At 36.9% G+C, this 17369-nt stretch overlaps 2 pseudogenes; both read left to right on the top strand.

Annotated features, from left to right (window-relative positions):
- Nucleotides 1–504: 504 nt before the first annotated feature.
- On the top strand, nucleotides 505–1320 carry LOC103257074 (annotated as a pseudogene).
- Nucleotides 1321–14696: 13376 nt separating this feature from the next.
- LOC103257073 lies at nucleotides 14697–15196 on the top strand (annotated as a pseudogene).
- Nucleotides 15197–17369: the final 2173 nt, after the last annotated feature.

Genomic DNA, 17369 nt, shown 5'->3' with positions numbered 1-17369 from the left:
GACTTGAGAATACTTAAATTTAGATGAAGTGAATGTTGTTACATCTAGTATAGAATGATTATACTAGATAGAAATGATTCTGCCCTCTAGCCTTCACTCCTGTCAATAGAGCTGAAAAAAAGTATCAGTTATTTTTCTAATTATACCTATATAAATATATTGCAGAAATTTAGAAAATTGGGAAAATAATTTAAACAATTTTAAAGTACACATATTTTCAGTGTGCAAATATGTTTGCTGGATTGAATATAGGTATATTTTACAAAATTGGAGTCAAACTACCTCTATGAGTTTTTAAATTTTACTCACTATCAAATATTAACTGATGGCAATAAACATTTTATAATCTCAATTTTTAATGAAACATATTGTTTGATCCTCAATATTTTAGTCAATGACCTGTTATAAAAATTTGAATTTTTTTTGCCTTTCCGCGGTACCCGCAGATGGGTCCATACTGCATTGTTCTCAATTCCCGTTGTAACTTAAAGGGAAACTTTCACAATGTCTGGAGCCCTTGACGTCCTGCAAATGAAGGAGGAGGATGTCCTCATATTCTTTGCAGCAGGCACCCACTTAGGTGGCACCAACCGGGGAGAAGCTTCTGCTTGCAGCTCATGCCATTGTTGCCATTGAAAGCCCTGCTGATGTCAGTGTTATATCTTCCAGGAATACTGGCCAGCGGGCTATGTTGAAGTTTGCTGCTGCACTGGAGCCACTCCTATTGCTGGCCGCTTCACTCCTGGAACCTTCACCAACCAGATCCAGGCAGCCTTCCGGGAGCCCCATTTGCTGGTGGTTACTTATCCCTGGGCTGACCACCAGCATCTCACAGAGGCATCTTATGTTAACCTGCCCACCATTGCTCTGTGTAACACAGACTGTCCTCCACACTATGTGGACATTGCTATCCCCTGCAACAATAAGGGAGCTCACTCAGTGGGTCTGATGTGGATGCTGGCTCGGGAAGTTCTGCGCAAGCGTGAATTTCTGTGAACATCTCCTGTGAACACCGTGGGAGGTTATGCCTTACTCTATACTTCTACAGAGATCCTGAAGAGGTTGAAAAGGAAGAACAGGCTGCTGCTGAAAAAGCTGTGACCAAAGAAGAATTTCAGGGTGAATGGACTGCTCCAGCTCCTGAGTTCACTGCTACTCAGCCTGAGGTTGCAGACTGGTCTGAAGGTGTGCAGATGCCCTCTGTGCCAATTCAGCGGTTTCCTACTGACCTGGAGCGCTCAGCCTGCCACAGAAGACTCTTCTGCAGCTCCCACTGCTCAGGCCACTGAATGGGTAGGGACAACCACTGAGTGGTCTTAAGCTCTTAAGCAACACGGAAATAAGGCTGGCAGAAAATAAACTTGTTTCTAAGGGAAAAAAAATTAGATTTTTTCATTTTTTACATGCATTTATGAATATATCTTAAAGATAATTTCAATATTTGGAAACATTGATATGGACATGTTTAGTCATTTGAAAAGTATTACCAAGTACATATTCCCTTGTCCAGTGACCAAGACACCATGTAGATGTTTTTAAGTAATATGATTTTGAACACTTTATAACTCAAAAATGGTATGTGGCACTGATTTTCTTTGATTAACACACACACACATTTACATAATTTGATTTACATAACTTCTTTCATTTTATTTCTATTTATATTTTTATTTGGATCATCATTTGTCTTTTTATTAATATTACTTTCATTGACAAATCATAGTTGTATATATTAATAAGATACAATATGCTGTTTTGGATATATGTATAAAATGTGGAAAGTTAATTTAAGTTGATTAACATATTTATCACCTCAGTTAACATTTTTGTGGTGAGAGATTTGAAATTCACTCTCTCTGCTATTTTAAAATGCACAATATTATTGACTATATTTACCCTGCTGTGCAAATATATCTCAAAGATTTTTTTCTTCTGTCTAACCAACATTTTGTTACCTTTAATCAGCAACTCCCTATCTCTACCATGCCTCCCAACCCAGCCATGATAACCACCATTTTACTCTATATTTCTGTGAGTATGAATGTTTTAAATTCCACATATTTGAGATCACATGGTATTTTTCTTTCTACACCTGACTTATTTCACTTAGCAAAATGTCTTTAAATTGCTTGCCCATGCCCCCTTTGAATTGTAATGTCATTTGACATTCATTTAGCATTTTATGACTTTTATTTAATCAGCAATTTGGTTGATGATCTCAGCCCTTTATCAGAGACTTGAAGTCTGACTTGAACCAGAGGCTTTGACACCGACTGGCTACATAATTTAGAGAAAGGTTCTTCATCTCTAGGTTTTAGTCTTCCCATTTAAAAAAAACATAGCTATAAGACTTTATCCAATATATTTCATTAAAATGCCAGCAATTGAAAAGAGATTATAATCTAGCTTCTCTGATGCCTCTTAAATGACTATGGAAGGTGAATTTATATTTTTACACCTTTATTGTGTTACTTAACAATCACTTTCAAGTTATTACTGTTTCAGCCTCTTTCTATTTTTATACTTAGAAGTTTGAAGTTGAGAAAGGACTGGGGAGTGAATGAAATTTAACCTGAATTTAGAATCTAGGTAACTGATTAGAGACTGATGGCTATTTGACTCAAGGAAATAATCATACAAGTGCAGTGAGGTGTATACATGTTCAATTAGTATGATTTATAATAAACAGAAAATTCAAAATGGGCCATGCTTTCTTGAAAGAAATTTTACATATAAATTAGAAAATATAAATATAATGAAATGCAATCCTATTAATATTATAATATAAAACCATATTTGCTAACTAAAATACCTGTCCATAATGACTATTATTAAAACAAACAAAAACACATAACCAAACAACACATATAGTGTAGTCCTCTGTGTTTAAAATTATATGTCTACATCTCCATGGAGATCGAGTACAGATAAATGTCTGAAATAATGTTCAAAGTGTTGGTGTATGCAGTTATTTTAATTAGATTATGTATTTGTAACTCATTTTTTAACTTTTTAAAATTTTTTAAGTTTTTCAATGATCACTTATCTTTTTCACAAAAACAAAGTAATGCTATCTAAAACAAGATAGCTATTCTGATCTGGTATGCTTTCCTTGCCTGTCCAAACTATTTTTTGTTAAATACTTCAGCTGGACTTTTCTTTATTTCATTTCTCATTACATATGTAGTCTCCAACAATACTGGTCAGAAGATTTTTTTTTCTTTCCCTCATCCATTTGTTTATTTTTTTTTCTAAATGAATGTAACTCAATATTTTTTTATAATTGATTGTACCTAGCAAACATAAAGTTGAGGGACACATTTTTTAATGTTAAAACATACAATTATACAGCCAGGAACACCACTCAATAATCTCTTCTCCCACAAGAGATCTTTTATCTTCATACCCTTGACTGAGGTTGTTCTCTGATTTTATGACAATGCTATCTGTTTAAATGTATGAAAAACTTGGGGGTAATCATGCTTCTCAAGAAACAATGATAATTGTCAAGCTATTCAGCAAGTAAAAATGAAGTCTTAGAATGTTAATTTTAAACACATTTCCTTTGTGTATTTTTATAAATAAAATGTCAACTTTAGAAGAACATTTCATTTTTCAAAGTTAGTATGAAGCAGTGAGACATTTCTATATTTGCTTTAAATTAATTTAAGTATAACAATGTATAAGAATGAATTAACCTTTTATTAATAGCTGTTGCATAGGTAAGACCCTGAACTTAAAAAGGAATGGTGGTTTGTTTAAGGGCATAGAACATGTCTTTATATTTATGCTTATCTTCAGTGTTCAGCACTAATATGCAAGTAAAAAAATAACAGTTATTGAGCACTTGATATGTGTTAGTTCGTATGCTACATTATTAAACTACATTTCTCAAAAATAATTTTATTTATAAAATTGCCTCCAGTTTTTGGATGAATTCATTAAAGGTTAGAAAAGTTCAGCAGCTTTCTCTAGATTAAAAAGATAGCAAGTGGTGGATGTTGTACTTTACTTGAGTCTGCATCCAAACTTGACCACTAGTCTACTATCTAGTATGTACAAATAGTTTAGAATCCATTGTGTGTGTTGCTGTTGTTGATTTTTTTGTTGTTATTAATATTTTTAGAGGAACTGGTGAATATCTACTTGCCCTTGAATTAGTTTGATTTGATAATGAATTAAAGCGTGTGCTTTGCTCTGAATTTAGGTATTGACACATTCTAATCAACTCTTGGATAACAACTTACCTTCCATTTCTTGGAAAATTGATTCTTGTACTGCTTTCTGATATCACAATGGAAACCCCAGGTCCATTGGTGTCTCTTAATGACATTTTCCTCAATTAACACTTGGGGTCCACCTCATCAAATTCCTAATATTGGCCACCAACTAAAAATTAAAATGACAGAGATAATTGATTTTATTATTCTAGCAGGAAAATAAAACTGAATAAATGAGATTTAATCAAACAAACTTTCCTTCAGCTGAAGGATACAGGGCTGGCATGATTTTGCAGACTCACTGTGGGCTCCATGCTTCATTTGGGCTCTGCTAATGATGGGAAATAAATGGAATGTACCATCCAGTGTGTCTATTCCTTCTTTCTGCATATCCCCAGTCTCTTTTGTCATCTGTACTCTCATTTCTTGTGTTATTTCCTTTCTTCTCTTTAGGTCCTCAAAGTCATGCTGAATAGATATTGAGTATTAGATGCAATGGATTCTCCTAGGTGTTTTAGCTTTTATCCAATTCTGGCAAAACCTTCAGAACTCAGAAAGATTAAATGACTTCTGAGTTAACAAGTGCATAAGATACCAAAGTCAGTACCAAATTGAAGATTGTCTGATTGAAATGGCCATTTGATTTTCTCTTCCAATAAGGCTCCCACAATTAAAACCTATTCTCAGGAAGACTTCTGGCCCTATTTTTCTTAAATACAAATTTCAGTAAATAATATAATATCAATCTTCTAATACATATCTATTTATAGTTTAAGGATTCCATAATGGTGAATTAAAATGTATGTCCTTCTCTGGATATTCTACCCAATAGTTGGCCATTAAGAAGGTATTTTTGGATGAGCAGAATGCTCCTGTTCTTTGGAAGTGACTTCAAGTGGGAAGTGACATTATTGTACTTATGTGTAAAGACAACATTGCTATTTATCATGATAGTCATACTTACATTTGGATGATCTTCTCCTATAAAAGTTAATCTGATATAATTCTCTTGAAAATATAAAATGTAGTGTCTCCCAAGATTTCTCCAAATAGACAAATTGTGGGATAACCATATAGATTTTTCTTCTATCTGCATTCTTCTTTGATAATTTTATTCTCAGAATAGATCTTGAAGGGAGAAGGTTTAATTTATGTATGCATACAGTTTATGTTATATATCTGTTTATGTATGTATGAGTTTATGTATATGTGCAGTATATTAAGTTAATGCTATTTTTCATGTATTATAAGTTGAGAAACAAAAATACCATGTGTTTTAGAAGGTGAGAACGAGATTGAAGTTCATGCACAAGGAAGCTTTATGCCAGTGTTGTTTTTCTGTTTTGTTTTGTATTTTTATTCTAACACTGTTATTAAGAAAGAAAACTTATAACTGGGCTCAGTGGTTCAGCCTGTAATCCCATGCCTTTGGGAGGCTGAGGTGAATGGATTGCCTGAGCCCGAGGGTTCGAGACCCACCTGGGCAACTTGGCGAGACCTCATCTCTACAATAAATCAAAAAATTAGCTAGGCGTGGTAGCGTGCGCGCCTGCAGTTCCAGCTACTGGGAAGGCTGAGGCGGAAGGATCGCTGGAGCCCAGCAGGAGAGGCTGCGGTGGCCGGGAACGCCACTGCACTCCAGTCTGGGCGACAGAGTGAGACTCCTACAAAGAAAGAAAGAAAGAAAGAAAGAAAGAAAGAAAGAAAGAAAGAAAGGAAGGAAGGAAGGAAGGAAGGAAGGAAGGAAGGAAGGAAGGAAGGAAGGAAGGAAGGAAGGAAGGAAGCTTGGTCTGTTCTTTGTAATTCTGTATACACTTGGAGAGATCACCTATGCACCCCCTTAGTTGGTATTTCCACGAAAGTCAGGGACATTCCATTATTTGCCCTTTGCATTTCTCTGCTGAAATTAGAGGAGTTCAATCTAGACTGGTCCTTGAGTTGGTTAAGGAAATACAAAATCTTTATTTCAAATGGAGATAATCTAATGATGAAAATGTTCATCTCAGGATCATGGAGCTGTTATCAAGCAATTCTATTACTAACCAGTCCCATTTCATAAATTTCTCTTTGTACAAGTATATCAATATTCTCTGAGACAAAAAGAGGATAATTTAGACCTGACAGAATGACTCAAAGAATTATGGACTTTATAGTACTAGAGAATATATTTGTGAAGATCTGATTTTTTTCTGAAACATTTAAAAAATTATGAATGAGAAAAGAAAGTGTAAGGAAAGCTTCATTTTATATTTCTAATTTTCTAATATGTTTTTTGGTTAAAAAAATTGAAAATCATATCGAACTGTTAAAATAAATCTAAGATTATATAGGAGCTCAGATATTTTTTCAGTCAAGATGCCAGCTTCATTTCATTCTGAGATCTTTTTCCCCCTTCAAGGCATACTCTTCTCCATGTGCTAGATTCAGTCTCAGGATGATTTCTTTGTAATTGTAAATTGCCTGTCAACAGAGACTTAATGTACTTCCCCACTCACACAGGTGAAGAGTAGAGATTTGTTTCTTATACATGCCAGCAAACATTTCTAAACTTTACCATAACTGGGAAAGAAAAAAAATCTGTGGCCGGAGCAAGTTAATGATACTAAAACTGTTATTGGTTGCAGGTTGAATGAAATCATCTTAATTTCTCATGCAATGGAAAATCTGAGAAATGTGAGAAAATGAGGGAATGATGACTGGGTAGGTAACAAAGCATTACCCATTACATTTTTTTCTTTCTATTTGTTGAGTTGTCTTCTATATTAGCTCTTTCTATTATGGCAAAATACACAGAACATAAAACTAACTAACCATTTTAACCCCCTACCCATTTTTTTTTGAGTCAAGGGTCTCACTCTGTCATCCAGGCTGCAGTGCAATCACAATCATGGCTCACTACATTCTTGACCTCCTGGGCTCAGGCGATCCTCCTGCCTCAGTCTCCTGAGTAGTTGGAATTACAAATATGCACCAATACTGGATAATTTTTTTTTTTTATTTCTTAGTATTACTTTTGTAGAGACAAGTTCTCACTATTTTGTCCAGACTGGTCTTGAGCTCCTGGACTCAAGTGATCCTTTTGCCTAGCCTGCCAAAATCCTGGGATTACAGGCAAGAGCCACTGTGCCCAGCTCATTTTAACTATGTTTAAGTGTGTAATTTAGTGGTATCAATTACATTAACAATGTTCTACAACATCACCACTTTGCATTTCCAGAAACTCTTGATTATATCAAACAGAAACTCTAAACCCAATACCTGTTAAACAATAGCGTCCCATTTACTTCTCCCTTTGAAACACCTTGTAGCTCCTAGTCACCTTTATTCTACTTTCCATCTGTAATAATTTGACTATTCTAGTTACCTAAAAAAGTAATCATTCGATATGTTCTTTTGTGTCTGATTTATTTCACTTAGCATAATGTTTTCAAGATTCAATCATGTTGTAGCCTCTATCCGAATTTTAGTCCTTTTTAAGGTTGAATAATATCCCGTTATATCTATATATCATATTTTGTTTATCTATTCATCTGCTGATGAACATTTGAATTATTTCCACCTTTTTTGTTTTTGTGAATAATGTTATTTACATTGGTATACTACTATCTGTTTAAATATTTGCTGTCAATTCGTTTGCATATATACTTAGAAGTGAAACTACTGGATCATATGATAATTCCATGTTAAACTTTCTGAGGGATTACCAAACTATTTTCTACAGTGGCTCCACCATTTTACACTTCTACCTTCAGGACACAAGGGCTTTAATTTCTTCATATCCTCAACAACACTTGTAATTTTCTGGGGTATTTTTGGTTCTTTAATAATAACCATCCTAATAAGTATACTTTCGCATCTCATTGTGGTTTTTTTTTATTATTATTGTAAAGATGTGGGGTACAATTCAGGGTTAGGTTTACAAATGTAGATTATGCAGGTACCCTTGTTGATGAGGCATTCCCCTCCCTCCCTGGCAGTTTCCCTCAACTGCCAATCACACCCCCTGTCCCTTGATTGTTTCCCACAACTGTCAAACACTTACTTACAGTATTATAATTGTTCAAGTTGCGCTTATGAGTGAAACATATGATACTCCATTCTTTCTCTCTGTGATAGATCACTGAGTATGATGGACTCCAAATCCATCCAAGGTGCTGCAAAGTTGATATGTTTGTCCTTCTTTATGGCTACATAATATTTCATTGTGTATAAGTACTACACTTTTTTTATCCAGTCCAGCTTCACTGAGCAATATGGTCGGTTCCATGTTTTTGCTATTATGAATAAAACTACAACAAACATACGTGTGCAGTTATCTTTTTGTAGAATGATGAGTTTCTCCAGGTTTATTCCCAATAGGAGAATTGCTGGGTCGTATGGAAGGTCAATTGTTTGTTCTTTCAGAAACCCCTACACTGTATTCCAAAGAGGTTGCACTAGTTTGCATTCCCACTAGCAGTGTAGAAACATTTCTTTTTCTCAGCATCCTTGCCAGCATTTGATGTTGTTTTTTTTTTTATTAATGATGGCCATTCTTACTGGGTTTAGGGGGAATCTCAATGTGGTTTTGATTTGCATTTCTCTGAAGATGAGTGAGGTTGAACACTTTTTCATGTGTCTGTTGTTGGCCTGAATATCTTCTTTTGAGAACTGTCTATTCATGTTTTTTTCCCACTTTTTAATGGGGCTGTTTGGTTTTATCCTTTCAGTGACTTTGAGTTCCTTGTAAATCCTAGATGTTACAACTTTGTCAGATATAGTTGGCAATTTTTTTTCCCATTCTGTGAACTGACCCCCTGCTCTCTTAATGGTTTCTTTTGCTTTGCAGAAGCTCATTAGTTTGATGAGGTCCCACTTGTCTATCTTATTTCTTAAGGTATGGGCATTTATGGTTCTGAATAGGAATTGCTTACCAGTTCCAATTTCCGTAAGGGTGTCTCCTCCATTTTCAAAGATTCTTATATTTTGAGGTTTTATGCTTAGGTCTTTGATCCATTTAGAGATAATTTTTGTGTATGGTGATAGGTGTCCTGTTTCAATCTTTTGCATGTGATCAGCCAGTTTTCCCAGCACCATTTACTGAATAGCTTCTCCTCTCCCCAGTGGTTGTTGTTGGAGGCTTTGTCACAGATGAGTTGGTAGAGAAACTGAGGCTTTGCTTCTAGAATCTCTATCCTGTTCCATTGGTCTATGTTCCTGTCCTTGTACAAATACCAGGCTGTTTTGATTACTTGTAGTCTTATAGTAAAGTTTGAAGTCTGGAAGTGTGATTCCTCCTGCTTTGATTCTTTCACTAAAGATTGTTTTGGCTCTCCGTGGTCATTTATGTTTCCATATGAATTTCTGTATTGCCATTACCATCTGAGAAGAATGGTGTTGGTAACTTAATGGGTATTGCGTTGAATATGTAAATTGTCTTTGGTAGGATGGACATTTTAACAATGTTGATTTTTCCTATCCATGAGCATGTCATATTTTTTCATTTGATTATGTCTTCTTGGATTGCTTTGAGCAGTGTTTGTAGTTCTCATTGTAAACGTCTTTCACTTCTCTGGTTAGGAAGATGCTGAAGTATTTCATTTTTTTGTGTGGCTATTGTGAATGGGATTGTGCTTTTAATGTAGGTCTTTGCCTGCTGGTTGTTGGTGTGCAGGAATGCAACTGTCTTTTTCACATTTATTTGGTACCCCAAGACTTTGCCAAAGTCCTTCATCAGTGCAAGCAGGTATTTGACAGATTCTCTTGAATTTTCATGTTTTAGGATCATATCATCAGCAAAGAGGGATAACTTGACTTCCTCTTTTCCTACTTGGAAACACCGGATTCCTTCTCTTGTCTAATTGCCCAAGCTAGGACATCCAACACAAATGTAGAACAAAAGGGGTGAGAGTGGGTAGACTTGTCTTATTCCAGTTTTTAGGGGAAATGTTTCCAGTTTCTCTCCATTTAGCAATATGAAAGCGGTGGGTTTATCATAGATGACACTTCCTATTTTGAGGTATGTTCCTTCTATACCTAGATGTTTGCGGGTGTTTATCAAGAAGGGATGCTGGATTATGAAAAGCTTTTTCTGTATCTATTGATATAATCAAGTGGTTCTTGTTTTTACATCATTTGGTGAATTTAATTACATTTATGGCTTTGCAAATGTTGAACCAGTCCTGCATCTTGGGGATGAAGCCTACTTGATCATGGTGGATGATTTTTGAGATGTATTTTTGTATCTGATTTATGAGAATCTTGTTGAGGATTTTTGCATCTATGTTCATAAGGGATATTGGTCTGTACTTCTCTTCTAGGTTGCATCTTTAACAGTTTGGAGATCAGAGTGAAGTTAGCTTTTAACTGATTTTGGGGGAATTCCATCTTTCTCAATTGCCTGGAATACTTTCATAAGGATTGGTGTCATCTACTTCTTGTACCTTTTGTAGAATTTTGCTGGAAAGTCATCCTGTCCAGGGCTTTTTTTGCAGGTAGTTTTCGTATGACAGAGTCAAATTCCTGGGTTATATTGGTCTTTTTAGTGTCTTCCTGTTTCAACCTGGGGAGTCTGTGTGATTTCAAAAAGTCCTCCATTTCATTTAGGTTATCAAGTTTGATTCCATCAGTATACATAGTAATCTCTGATAATATTTTGTATTTTGTCAGGGTCAGTGGTGATTTCATCTTTTGTATTTCTGATTGTGTTTATTGGGCTTTTTCTCTCTTTTGCGTGATCACTCTGGCTAGGGGTCCATCAATCTTGTTAATTCTTTCAAAGAACCAGCTTTTTGTTTAGCTGATGTTTTCTATGATATTTTTGTGTTTTATGTCCCATATTTGGGTTCTTATTTTGGTGATTTGGATTCTTCTGTTAAAGTTTGAGTTTTGGTGGTCTTCTCTTTCCAGCTACCTTAGGTGATTTGTTAGGCTCTCCATTTGTTATCTTTCCATTTTCTTGATGTGTGCTCATAGGGATATAAATTCCCCTCTTAGAATGGATTTCAAGGCTTCCCAGAGGTTTTGCTAAGATTTTTCTCATTTTCATTTGTTTCTGGGAATCTTTTAATTTCTGCTTTGATTTCAGTGTTGACCCAGTAGTTGTTAAATCATCATGCTGTTTAATGTCCGTGTCTTTGGGTGTTTTGAGGAAATGTTGTTGGTGTTGATATTTATTTTTATTTCACTGTGGTCTAAGTGTGTGTACAGCAAAATTTGAACATTATGGAATTTATTTATGCTTGATTGATGGCCAAGGATATGATTGATCTTGGAGTTCGTTCCAAATGGTGATGAGTAGAATGTATAGTCTGTGGCTGTTGGGTGAGATAGCCTGTAGGTATCTGTTAAGTCCATTTGGTTGATCGTCAAGTTTAGGTTCTAGATCTCCATGTTGATTTTTTTTCCTCTCTGATCTATCTAGGGCTGTTAGTGGGGTTTTCAAGTCCCCTGCTATAATAGTGTTAAAGTCAATATCTTTTTTTAGTTACTTAGTAGTTGTTTAATAAATGCTGGTGCTTTTGTGTTGGGTGCATATAAGTTTGATATTTCTTGTTGATGATTTGAACCTTTTATCATTACATAGTGTACTTTTGCACCTTTTAAAGTTTTTGATAGCTTAAAGGTTGTTTTTTCCTGATATTAAGCTCTTAACTCCTGCCTTCTTTCTGATCCATTTGCCTGGAGACTCATTTTCCATCATTTAACTTTGAGTCTGTGTACGTCTCTTGTAGTGAGATGAGTCTCCTGGATGCAGCAAATAATTGGGCCATGGTTTCTTGTTCAGTTTGCCATTATGTGTCTTTTCAGTGATGCATTTAGTCCATTTACATTCAGGCTTATTATTGAAATGTGATCTTTTTTTGCTGTTATGAGGTTCTTATAAAGTTTTTTCCATTCCGATTGCTGCAAAATTCATGATTTTGTCCTTCTTTATGGCAGTGTAATATTCCATTTTGTATATGTACCACATTTTTTTTTATCCAGACCTTTTTTGATGGGCAGCATGGTTGGTTCCATGTTCTTGCTATTGTGAACAATGCTGCAATAAACATACATGTGCAGGTATCTTTTTTATAGAGTGATTTGAGTTCTTTCAGGTATATTTCCAGTAGGGAGATTGTAGGGTCATATGGAAGGTCGATCAACTACTGTAATACTATGAGAAAAGGATTGACAGTAGTGGAAAACTGTGGGGGTGGGGTGGAATTGACAGTAGTCAATAGCTGCCTGGGGAAGGGGGGGCATACCTCATCAACAGGGGTACCTGCACAATGAATATTTGTATACATAACCTTGAATTGCACCCCACAATTTTAATATAAAAATTTTAAAAATATAAATAAATAAAAAGTTTTTTCTGCGTTTGCTTGTTTTCTTTTGGCTTTGGGGTTAATGTATATGTGTGTTTTCAAGTTTCTTGTTGTGCTGTATTCTCTTTTGATTCTGTGCTCTGTTGTTCTCTTGGCAGTGTGTGGTCACTCTTTTTTTTTTTTTTTCCTTCTTCTGTGCTTAATGAATTTCTAAGTGTCTCCTGTAGAGTTGGTCTGGAAGCTGCAAATCTCTTAGGGATTGGATGTCTGAGAACGATTTTAATTCTCCATCACTGGTGAAGTTAGGCTTGACTGGATATGAAATTCTTGGTTGAAATTGTTTATCTTTGAGGACTTTGAATATAAGTTCCAGTCCCTTCTTGCTTGTAGTGTTTCTGCTGATAGGTCTGCTGCTATTCTGATTGGTTTTCCCTGTTAGGTAGTCTCTCTTGGTGACTTTAGGAATATTTTTTTTTGTGCCTACTTTGTTTTGGTGAATTAGTATATGCCTAGGGATTGGTCTTCTCTTTTGATGTCTTGTGGGAATTTGCTGTATCTCTTGTGCTTGGTTGGTCATATCTCTGGTGATATGGGTTAGTTTTCTTTGTTTACCTCCTGGAATACTTGCTCCAAGTTGTTCTCCATTTCCCTTTCTTCTTCTGCGATACCAATCAGGCATGGGTTGGGCCTCTTGATTTAACTTCACATCTCTTGTAAGATTTGTCCTTTCTTTCAGAGTCTTCTTTCTATATTTTTTACAGATTGGGTTAATTTCATGTTCTGGTCTTCAGGTTCTGAGATTCTTTCTTCAGCTAGATTTATTCTGTTTTCCATGCTTGTCATCTTATTATTTATTCCCTGGTTGAAATTTTTTATTGCCAAAATCTCTGTTACAAGTTCTTTCAGTGTTGCATCTTGTCTTTCTTGAGTCTTATTCACTCTTTCCATCCATTTTTCAATCCCTGTCATATTTTGGGACTAGTCCTTAGTGACTTCCATTGTTTGGGCATCATCATCTGATTTTTCAGAAAATTTGTCTTTGGTACCCTTGAAATTGGCTGAGGTCTGCCTTTGGTTTTTCCTCATTTGTGACAGATCTCTTGTTTTTCTCTTTAGTTCTGCTATTCAGTGTCAGTGGGAGAGGTTTTTCCTTCTGATGTTTGCTCAGTCCTTTCTTATTCCCTGATCCAGGCTTTGAATTTGTTCTGTTTTGAAATAGGACAATGGATGGGAAACTTTGCTCTCTCTTGTAGTTTTTGAAATTTGAATAAAGTAGGGGAAGGGGCGCTAAGATTCAGAAACAACATGTAAATTACAATGTTCACTTATTGTGGTACACGTTTCCTGAGACCCACTCCCACCACCATTCTATATGGCGATGCAAAGCAGAAACCAGTGCAAGAACCAGTTGAACACACACACACACACACACACACACACACACACACACAGATATACATACAAACCCCTAAACAAACTGGAATAATAACAAAGTGAAACAAAACAAACAACAACCAAAAAAACCCAAGAAAACTAAACACACACACATGCCTAGCATAAAGTGAATAGAGAAGTAAAACAGAAAGACCAGAGGAAAAAAAACAAAATGGAATTCAAGTTGAATCCTCAAACATATATTGACACACAACTTAAACTATAAAAAATGAAAATAAAAAACCCAGAAGAACAAAGAACATAAACAAACCAACAACTGCAAAATTGAAAGATGAACACTCAGTCATTCACATACACACATAAACAGAGAATGACAAATAAAAGAAGAAAGAAACAGAAAAATAAAGAAAAAATATTTGGGGGGGAGCAGATCAAACACTCACATACATGTCATGCACAAAGAACAAATATTTTAAAAATAGATAAACTAGCAAACAGTCAAAAAAATTGTTTAAAATTTTTTAAGAATTGAAAATTATAGCCAGGCATGGTAGTACGTGCCTGTAGTTCCGGCTACTTAGAAGGGTGAGGCAGAAGGATTGCAGGAGCCCAGCAGGTTGAGGCTGCAGTGACCGGGAGCGTGCCACTGCCCTCCAGCCTGGGTGACAGATTGCGACTCCAACTCAAAAAAAAAAAGAAATTTGAGTGACTTTTTCTCCACTGTCCTGCTGTGTAGATGCTACCCCACTCTCGTCAGCCTCCACAGGCTATCTCCCTAAGACCTTGCACCATGCCTTCAATTAAATTGCAGAGTTCTGTGGAGGGATATTTGAAGCTGATGTGGGCATTGCCAAACATGATGTGAAGTTGATGTGATGATCAAGACCATGTTGGAAGATTTGGGAATAGATGATGAAGGAAATGATGACGCAGTTTCTCTCCCACATGTCAATGTAGCAATTTTAAAAAAGGTCATTCAGTGCTGTACTCACCACAAAGATGACCCTCCTCCTCCTGAGGATGGTGAGAACAAAGGAAAGCAAATATGATATCCCCGTTTGGGACCAAGAATTCCTGAAAGTTGATCAAGGAACACTTTTTGAACTTATTCTGGCTGCAAACTACTTAGACATCAAAGATTTGCTTGATGTTACATGCAAGACTGTTGCCAATATGATCAAGGGGGAAGCTCCTGAGGAAATTCGCAAGATCCTCAATATCAAAAGTGACTTTACTGAAGAAGAGGAAGCCCACGTATGCAAAGAGATCCAGTGGTGTGAAGAGAAGTGAAATGCTGTGCCTGACACTGTAACATTGTAAGGATTGTTTCACATACTAGTTGCACTGCTCTTTTATAATTGTTAATATTAGACAAACAGTAGACAAATGCAGCAACAAATCAGTTGTATTAGCAGAATGTTGTCCTCATTGCATGTGTAGTTTGAGTACAGATTCCAAGTCTATGGCTGAGTTTCTTCTAGTATGATCAAAAGTTTATTTTTTCTTTACTCTGAATCAAACTTCTGTGGGTTCTCTATAGAAAGTGGCATTTTGGGCTTTCCCTCTTTTTTTTTGTAAAACAATGTCTGCCTAATTTATTGTCCGTTAACTTTATTGATATTTTAAAAGTTGGCATTGTAAATAAAACAACTTGCAAGAGTTTTCTGAAGTAGAATTAATAAAATATCTTTATTCATGAGTTGGAAACTGGGAAAAGGAGTACTTGAAATAAATGATCTGAGGGATTTTTGAGATATTAAAAAAAAGAGAGAGAATTGAAATTTTAAAAAAGCCTGCCCACTTGTGGCAAGCTCTGTAATTGTTCCTCTAATCGGGTCTCCTGCAGAGCCACCTCTTTCCCTCTCTCTTCAGTGCTCAAAGCAGGGAAGGAGGAGGGCTAATGGAGGTGGGTGGGGCTGCAGTCCTCTCCCCGCCCCCACTCTCATATGGTCAGGGAGATCTCCTCTGGTGGGGGGGTCTGGGATTGTCTCTTCCCCAGGTATGTACTTGCAAGGGTGTGCCCCAGCCAGGCCTGTCCTGGAATGCAGTTCTCCTACTGTGACTGACTCCAGACGCTGCCTGGGTTTGTCGCTCACACTCTGGTCCAGTTGTGTGGGTCTGACATTCAGAGGATTGCTAGGGTGGAAGGGGTTCAGGTCAGCCGTGAACTCAGCACTGATCTCTTTGGAGTTCTTGCTCGACGTTGTCTGGCCACACACTTTCTCCCATGACTGGATCAGGGTACGGGGTGAGTCAGGTTCCTCCGAAGTTTGTGTTTTCAGGATATTTCCTCTGTATCTCGATTAATCCCTGAGTAGTTGATCTGCCAGTCACAGAGATGGGGTCTATTGCTCCGTGGTGAGTGAGTCAGAGAACTTTCCTGCCCCACCTTCAAGATGGTGGCGGGGTACCTCTCTTGTCCTCTTCCGTGGGACTTTGCCTCTGTATTCCCTCCGCAGCCCCTGCTGCCAGTGCCCCGCCAGGCACTGAAGTGGTGAGGCAAAGCCAGGATCCGTCAGTCTCTCTCCTGCTGCCCTGGTGAGGGAGGGCCTGGGGTAATATTTTCTCCACTCCACTTTTGTCCGTTTTTAAAAAAAACATAATGGCGCTGGGCATCAGTGACCTGGAAAGAGCAGAGGCAAGCAGAGAAGCTGCAGTGCCAGCTGTTGCACCAGGGATCTGGTCACTTGCTTCCAAGCCCCCACTTAGACAGTCTTTTCCAGCATTTTCTTCCCGGGGAGGGTTAGTTGATTTTTATAGAAAGAAAATAAAAGAAAAGAAGAAGTGGTGCTGGGCTTCTGCGTTCCATGAATCATTATGGTCCAAGCCCAACCGCTGCACCATGAGAGCCCTGGCTGCCAGCTCCCTAGCCCTCACTCAATCAGCCACTCACACACCCACCCGCTCACCAGCGTGTACACAAAATTTTCCATACGCTCACTCACTGGCATCGGGAATCGCCTAGTCCAACTGTCTCGGCTGCCATCTTCTTGACCTCTCCACATTGTGCTTTTAATTTTCATTCTTTAATCACTGATGTTGAATTTCTTTTCATAGGTTTTATTGAACTCTGTCTGTCTTTCTTATCAATCTCATTTTTATCTCATCTTCTTTCTTCCCTTTTTTCTTCCTTCTTTGTTTTTCTCTCCTTTTCTTTCATCTTTGCATCCTCATCCCTTCCCACTTCCCTTCATCCCCTTTTGCTTCTCTTCCCCTTTCTTATTTCCTTCCTTCCTCCTTTTCTTCCTCACATGGCATGGCAAAATGTGAATTTACTCCATACATCCAGGATTTTGTTCCTTCTCCATTCTATCAATATCCAACTATCACTGAATTAATGTAAGGTACAGGAAATGCAGCATTCAGAATCATATATGTTTGACTCTGACTTCTGGTTAGTAAAAAATGTTACACTGACTTCTACAAAAGAAATCGTGGAGATTTATTCACACACATTGAATAA

Source organism: Carlito syrichta, unplaced genomic scaffold (assembly GCF_000164805.1).
Source record: "Carlito syrichta isolate Samal-C Ts95f unplaced genomic scaffold, Tarsius_syrichta-2.0.1 Scaffold301527, whole genome shotgun sequence".
Classification (NCBI taxonomy): Eukaryota; Metazoa; Chordata; class Mammalia; order Primates; family Tarsiidae; genus Carlito; species Carlito syrichta.
This window is presented reverse-complemented; position numbering and strand designations above follow the sequence as displayed.